Here is a 7,630-nt window from a genome sequence, read left to right on the forward strand (position 1 = left end):
GCAGTTGATGGGTCTTGTCAGTACTGGATTTCTTCATTCAAGGCAGCAGATTTCCTTATGGTCCAGTATGTACCTAGAAATTTTAATTAGGAGCTCGTGGCTGAAAAGGGTGTTTCATAACTCTGACTGGTGGCCTTGCTGGTATCCAAAATACAAGACAAAGTCCTGTTTACTCTTTCTGTCTTCTTAAGTAGATGGAAGTGGTTTCTTGAATCTGTGAGCTGTGCAGCCTCAGTTTGGAGGAGGGGTGGTATAAGAACTCTCTTAGCTGCCCCAGCTTGTATCTTAGTAGGTAATATGTCCCCCAAGTCCACTGGCTCTAAGCCCAGTTCAGCATGACATCTCACCTGGGAGTTGCTGTCCCTGTGACCTAGACTGCTTTTAAGTTTGTTTAGGGCCCCAGAGCATTTTAGACTATGGCAGTGAAGCTTGCCAGAACTCAAGTTCCAATCACTGGGAGGGGTGATTCCCCTCTGTCCAGGGCCAGTTGAAACACACCCTCTGTGGGCAGGCATCAGCTGAGTTCATTCCAGTTTTGCTTTCTGCTATGATAGGGCAGCACTGAATTCAATGCTCACAATCCCAGTGCTCTCCCTCTCCCAAGTGTACAGATTCTGTCTACATAGCATGTGACTACTGCCAGGGCATGAGTGAGGAGTGGCATTAGTGATTCAAGACTGTCTTTCCTACCCTGTTTTAGTGCCTCTTTGAGTACTGCAGGGTTAAAACCAGTACTGTGAGTGCTCGCCTTTATTCTTATGAAGGTTTTTGTTTGTTTGTTTTTTAATAGATAGTTGTTATATTGGTGTCCTTGCAGGGGAAATGATCACTGGAGCCTTCTATTTAGCCACCTTGCTCTGTCCTCTGTTGGTTTTCTACTATGGCATTGTGCTCATGTTCTCAGCTTGGTAAAATTTCATATTAGATTTGTAAAGTATATTCAGCTGAATTCAGTATGTAGAATAATTAGTTATTTTTACTACTTTGAGCTATGTATTCTTATTACAACCAAGGCATTTTACCAGAGCAAGGCATAGAAGAGTCATTCAAAAAAGCAACACTGGGAAGATATGGGAGCTGTGACCTTGAAAATTTATGCTTTTGGAAAAACTGGGAAAGTATAGGTGAAAGACAAAAAAAAAGTTATAATTTATGTAGCCAATATTTGACAACTTCTCATAACAAAAATTTAACTGTGAAAGGAGATGAAGAACATAGAATATTTCACAAGAAGACTCAGTTTCTGCCACCTACTCCTACAGAACCGTGTATTCCTGTGAGTAAATATCAACATCAATTTTTGGAATCTGTCTTTTGTAATAAAAATCAGATAAATTTTAACCATGACTCAAATATTAGTAAACATCAGAATACTCATTTTCTAGAAAACTATTACAAATGTAATGAATGTGAGAAAGTGTTTTATCAATCCTCAAAGTATCCATATTCAAGAAAAGCCTTACAGCCCTAATGAATGTGGTGAAACTTCTGACCCATCCTCAAAACTTACTCAACATCGAAGAACTTATATTGGAGAGAGCTCACAAAGATGTAATAAAAAATGTATAATAGTCTTTAGTCAGTCACATCTGAAGAGACATAAGATAATTAACACTGGAGATAAATCAGTGAAATGTAAAGAATGTGGCAAAGCTTTTACCGGGGCTTACATCTTGGACATCAGAAAATTCATACTGGAGAGAAACCTTACAAATGTGAAAAATGTGACAAAGCCTTTAAGAAGAGCTCACACCTTGCTCAACATCAGAGAATCCATACTGGAAAGAAACCTGTCAAGTGTAAGGAATGTGGCAAAGCTTTTAACAGAGGCTCATACCTTACTCAACATCAGAGAATCCATACTGGAGAGAAAGCCTTCAAATGTAAAGAATGTGGCAAAGCCTTTAATAGAAGCTCATACATTACTCAGCATCAGAGAATTCATAGTGGAGAGAAACCTTTAAAGTGTCAAAAAATGTGGCAAAGCTTTTAACAGAGCTTCACACCTTACTCAACATCAGAGAATCCATACTGGAGAGAAACACTTCAAATATAAAGAATGTGGCAAAGCCTTTAACAGGGGCTCAAACCTTACTCGACATCAGAGAATCCATACTGGAGAGAAGTCTTTCAAATGTAAAGAATGCGGCAAAGCTTTTATCTAGGGCTCACACCTTACTCAACATCAGAGAATCCACACTGGAGAGAAATTCTTCAAATATAAAGAATGTGGCAAAGCTTTTACCAGGAGCTCACACCTTTCTCAACATCAGGGAATTCATACTGGAGAGAAACCTTTCAAATGTGAAGAATGTGGCAAAGCTTTTAACAGACGCTCAACCCTTACTCAACATCAAATAATTCATACCAGATAGAAACCCTTGAAGTGTAAAGAATGTGCCAAAACCCTAAACTGGTGCTCACACCTTTCTCAACATTAGGAAATTAATACTGGTTAGAAATCCCATATGGGTAATGATTTTTGAAACATCTTGATCCAAAATAAATACCTTAGAAAACACCACATTATACTAAAAAACATTTGTACAAATGTAAAGCAGTTAGCAAAGCCTTTAGCTATTGTGTAAATCTTACTTGACAAAGAATTCCCATAGCAGAGAGCACATACAAATGTAATAAATGTAAAAGGGCCTTACTCAAAACATATACCTTAGATAACATCAGAGTTTATGCTAGAAAGAAACTTTATAGGTACAATAAATGTGAGAAAGTATTTAATAAAAATAAAGTCTAAATAAAAATCAGAACTATCACCTTAGAAAGAACTAAGGTACTAACACTTTTGTAAACGACTCTGAATTAGTGTGTTTATTATAACAAATATTTCAAACCCAATTAGATAATTAAATTGTATGTTTAAAAAGAGTGACGACATTGGACAGGCATAATTATATTCAATGTTCACTTATTTTCATAATCACAGTATTCGAGATTGAGAAAGTATTGTTGATGTAATTAAATTCAGATTACCTTTTTTTCCCACTGTGGTTGATTGTTGCTGTCTCTGACATGAGAGTCCCTTCTATATTAGGTAGCAATCATCCACATAAAGTCTCCCATGGAAGACTAAGGGCATTGGCATATAGGATGTATGATGTAAGCTAAATAGAGTTGCTCTTTTTGTTTGACTTACAACAGTGTTAAGTCATGTATGAGTTAGGTGTTCAGAATATTATTGTTCTGCACTGAAGTGTGAGACAGAAACACTCTGAATTTTAGATATAAATAGTTTTACCAACTACCCATTAAAGAAGAAGTCTTGCTAGCCCGTTAATATTCTGATGTATCTTCATAGTAGCAAGTTAGATGTCCTGAATATTAACTACTGTGATAACTATATTAATACAGAAATATCAAAAATATCAGAGAATGATTCAAATAACTTCTCTCTGGTAGAACATGGATTATTCAGTTCTCTAAATACTTAGGCTCAGTTTAAGAAAATAGAGACCGCATTTTTTTACATAGGTCGTGGTATCAGAATAAGAATGCTTCTTGAATGTTTGCAGTCTATATTTTGATGATTGAGAAAACAGTGGATTTTGAAATGGTTTATTCAGTCTGTGTAAACTTAATTTGTTCTTAAGAATAAAATGGAATGTATTTTAATTTGTTAACACTGTTGTTTATTGAATAATGTCTTATCCTGACAAAAATGTTAACTTATTCCACCTTGCTCAAGATTCCAGGTAGTAAATGGTAATGATACACTATTGGGTTATCTAGATCAATGCTATTTTTAGCATTTTTTACCCTTAGTGGTAAAAATATAATTTGGAGAATGTTGATTCCATAAGTTATTATTTGTTACTCTAACAAGTTATTGATTTCATACATTGTATTTATATTTTAAAATATTTTTTGTAACTATTGGGACATTATAATAAACACAAACATAATAATACATCTCATTCTGTAGCTATTAGTTTATGTTTAGCTATACCAAGAAAAGACTGTTGTATAGTATCAGAAATAATATGTGTATTTTTTCTTTTTTTTTGAGATTGAGTCTTGCTGTCTCCCAGGCTGGAGTGCAGTGGCACGATCTCAGCTCACTGCAAGCTCTGCCCCCTGGGTTCATGCCATTCTCCTGCCTCAGCCTCCTGAGTAGCTGGGACTACAGGTGCCCGCCATCACGCCCGGCTAATTTTTTTTTGTATTTTTAGTAGAGATGGGTTTTCACCGTGTTCACCAGGATGGTCTTGATCTCCCGACCTCGTGATCCACCTGCCTCGGCCTCCCAAAGTGCTGGGATTACAGGCGTGAGCCACTGTGCCCGGCCGTATTTTTTCTAATGTACAAGGTAAATAATTAGCATCCCAGGACTAATGAAATAGTGCAGTGATTTTATGGGATACCAGTTTGTTTCCATTTTCTCAAACCACATTGCAAACAGCAAAAGGGAGGAAATGTGCAGCTGATAGATCCTAGGAAATTAGATTGGAAGCCATTGTTTTTAATTCAGAGAAGGCCATTCTTTCTGGGCACTTCTCTCTAAATCTTGTTGACCAGAACTCTATCATATGGCCACCCAATGCAGAAACATCTTTCTGCAGCATAGGGAGACATATGAGGGCAAAATTGAAAATGGTTGTTACTTGTGCTGTTTCACAAGATCTGACAAAAGGCCTTGTGCATCCACAAAGATGTTAGGAAAAAAATTCCTCAAATTCAGAATACAATATTCTCACATGCACAAGAATTTAAATTATAAAATAAAAACTAAATAACAGTAACAAAAAAACCCTGCCAGAGTACTACACAGAATCTCTCTACTTTTCCTGAAGACTCCTCCAACTTCACACCTCTGCTGCAGCTGTCATGTCCCTGTACATTGAAATGTAAAGTATAAGAAGAAATTTAAAAAAGAAAATGTTGACTCAAACTACACTTTTGTTAGACTCTCTGAGGTTCTGTTTTGTAAGTGATTCAACATTCTTTTTTTCTATGTACTTTCCAAATGGTTTTTTGCTCTTTTTTATTTTTATTTTGCTCATTTATTTTAGATTTTATGGATATATAATTTTACATATTTATGGGGTATATGTGATCTTTTTACTACAAGTATACAATCTGTAATGATCAAATCAGGGTTTTGGAATATTTATCACCTCAAACATTTATCATTTCTTTATGTTAAGAACATTATGAATATTCTATCTTTTATACAATAAATTACGGTTAACTATAGTTGTCCTATTGTGTTACGAAACACTAGATCTTATTTCTTCTATTTTTCTTAATGTTTAATTAAAATATTGTTTCAGGCTGGACATGGTGGCTGATGCCTATAATCCCAGCACTTTGGGTCAATGAGGGAGGATCACTTGAGCTCAGTACATTGAGGCTGCATTGAGCTATGATTACGCCACAGCACTTGAGCCGAGGACAGAGTGAGACCCTGTCTTTAGAAAAAAATAGGCTGGGTGTGGTGGCTCACACCTGTAATCCCAGCACTTTGGGAGGCCTAGGCAGGAGAATCTCATGAGCTCAGGAGTTTGAGACAGGCCCATGCAACATAGTGAGATCCCATCTACACACAAAATTTAAAAATTAGTTGGGCATGGTGGTGTGCAGCTGTGGTCCCAGATACTTGGTAGACTGAGGTGGGAAGACTTCTTGAGCCTAGGAGGTAGAATCTGCAGTGAGCCATGATCATGTTACTTCCCTCCAGCCATGGTGATAGAATAAGATCTGTCTCAAAGAAACCAAAAAAATAAAATATTTGCTTATTTTTTGAAAAAAATGCACAACATTGAGAAATATGGAAGTTATTTTAAAAGTTTTTTATTCTCTTCTAAATGCATTTTCTAAAATATACAAAAAAAAGTAAAAAAAAAATGACATAACTGACCTCACCTGCATTATGTTAAGTGAAATAAACCAGACACAAAACATAATGCAGTGTATCATTCCATTTATACAAAATAGTAATCATACCACAATAACATAGTTAAAACAGGTAATAAAAACAGGCCGGGCATGGTGGCTCACACGTTTAATTCCAGCACTTTGGGAGGCTGAGGCAGGTGGATTGCCTGAGGTTAGGAGTTCGAGAGCAGCCTGGCCAACATGGTGAAACCAAGTCTACTAAAAACACAAAATTAGCCAGGTGCAGTGGCGGGCGCCTGTAATCCCAGCTACTCAGGAAGCTGAGTCAGGAGAATCTGTTGAACCCGCGAGGCAGGCAGAGGTTGCAGTGAGCTGAGATCGCACCACTGCACTCAAGCCTGCATGACAGAGACTCCATCTAAAAAATGAAACCAAACCAAACAATAAAGGTAATAAAACGGAATGTCCACAAAAGGCAAATCAGTAGAGTAATGATTGTCTAGTCCTGATAGTGGAAATATTTTAAAGTTATACCATGGCTATAGTTGCATAATTATAAATATACCGGAAACATTGAATTGAGTATGATGTTATGCATATTTCATCATAATTTTTTTAAAAAAATAAGCATGCCATAAAATAGCAAGGTGGTTAAATTGCTTGCTGAAAACAAACAATCTGAAAATGCAATCAATTTTTGCTCATTTCAAGGTTTTTGATTAGGTGTTTCTGAATTTGTCCGTTAGGTCTAGTTGGTATATTAAAGTCAACAGTTCACACTGAGAATTTTCTACTTCTACCATTCTGTCATTTTGTGCTTCATATATTGGGGTCTTTGTTAGGTACATGCATATTTAAAACTATTTTATCTTCTTGATAGATTTATAATTTTTTAACATTTATAAAATTTCCTATGTCGATTAATTATAACAATGTTGTCTTAATGCCTATCTTGTCTAAGTGTAACCACCCCAGCTTATTTTGCTTACTATTTTTGTGAAATCTTTTTACCCATCCTTTCACTTTCAACCTATTTGTGAGTTTAGAACTAAAGAGATTCTCCTGTAGATAACATAAAGTTAGTTCATGTTTTTGTTTGTTTTTAAACCATCTGCCAATCTTTGCATTGGAATTGTAGATGTTAATTTCTATTTAAACTATTTATAAGGAAGGGCACACTTCTGCCATTTTTCTAGTTGTTTTCTAAAGTCTTGTATATTTTTGTTAATTAATTCCTATATTACTGACATCTTTAATGTTCTAGTATTTTTCCAAAACAGTTTTGATTCCCTTCTCATTTCCTCTTTCACTTCTTTCTTTAGTTATATTTTTAGTGGCTACCTTAAGGATGACAATTAATCTCATCACCATGTAACTGTACTTTAAATTAATACCACCCATAATTCAGTTTTATTTTAAAAGCTGTTTCAATAGAGATCTGCTCCTCCAATGTTATGTTGTTTTGTCACATATTACATCTTTATGCATTGTATGACATTAACAAAGATTTATAATTATTTTATGCATTAGTATTTTAAATTATATGTAAAAAAGAACAATAGATAAAATAAAAGTTACAAAATATTCTTTAATAGTGGCATTTATATTTTGCCATGTACTCATTTTTACTGGCATTCTTTATTTTTTCATATGGCCTTGCATTATTACCTAGTTTGTCTTTTCATTTCAACCCAAAAGATAACCTTTGTCATTTAATGCAGACCAGGTCTACTAGTGACAAGCTGTTCAATTTGTTTTGATCTATATAGCTCTTGGT

General features: G+C 35.3%; 1 pseudogene; it reads left to right on the forward strand.

Moving 5' to 3' along the window:
- Positions 1-518: 518 nt before the first annotated feature.
- On the forward strand, positions 519-2,490 carry LOC112129108 (zinc finger protein 519-like; annotated as a pseudogene).
- Positions 2,491-7,630: the final 5,140 nt, after the last annotated feature.

The sequence above is a fragment of the Pongo abelii genome, chromosome 16 (genome assembly GCF_028885655.2).
Source record: "Pongo abelii isolate AG06213 chromosome 16, NHGRI_mPonAbe1-v2.0_pri, whole genome shotgun sequence".
Classification (NCBI taxonomy): Eukaryota; Metazoa; Chordata; class Mammalia; order Primates; family Hominidae; genus Pongo; species Pongo abelii.